Here is a 245-nt window from a genome sequence, read left to right on the forward strand (position 1 = left end):
TCACTCATTTTGTTCAGCTTTTCCAAGGAATGATTGACTTTGAATCTACAGTGATCCAGGTATTTTGGGAGGGAGCCACAGGGCCATCGATGTTGTCATTGGCCCATGGGGCTCGTGTGTGGGATTGTGGGTGTGGAGCAGCAACATCCACAGTATCCAGGAATGCTCAGGACCAGCATGAGTCCTCGGATACAGCAGGCACACTGATCGGCCCATCCCGGCCATGACGAGAGGGCTGTGGAGGT

General features: G+C 53.5%; 1 pseudogene; it reads right to left on the reverse strand.

Moving 5' to 3' along the window:
• On the reverse strand, positions 1 to 57 carry LOC115069033 (annotated as a pseudogene; the record flags this gene model as incomplete).
• Between the last annotated feature and the right edge of the window lie 188 nt (positions 58 to 245).

Source organism: Nannospalax galili, unplaced genomic scaffold (genome assembly GCF_000622305.1).
Source record: "Nannospalax galili isolate Female #2095 unplaced genomic scaffold, S.galili_v1.0 C46141769, whole genome shotgun sequence".
Classification (NCBI taxonomy): Eukaryota; Metazoa; Chordata; class Mammalia; order Rodentia; family Spalacidae; genus Nannospalax; species Nannospalax galili.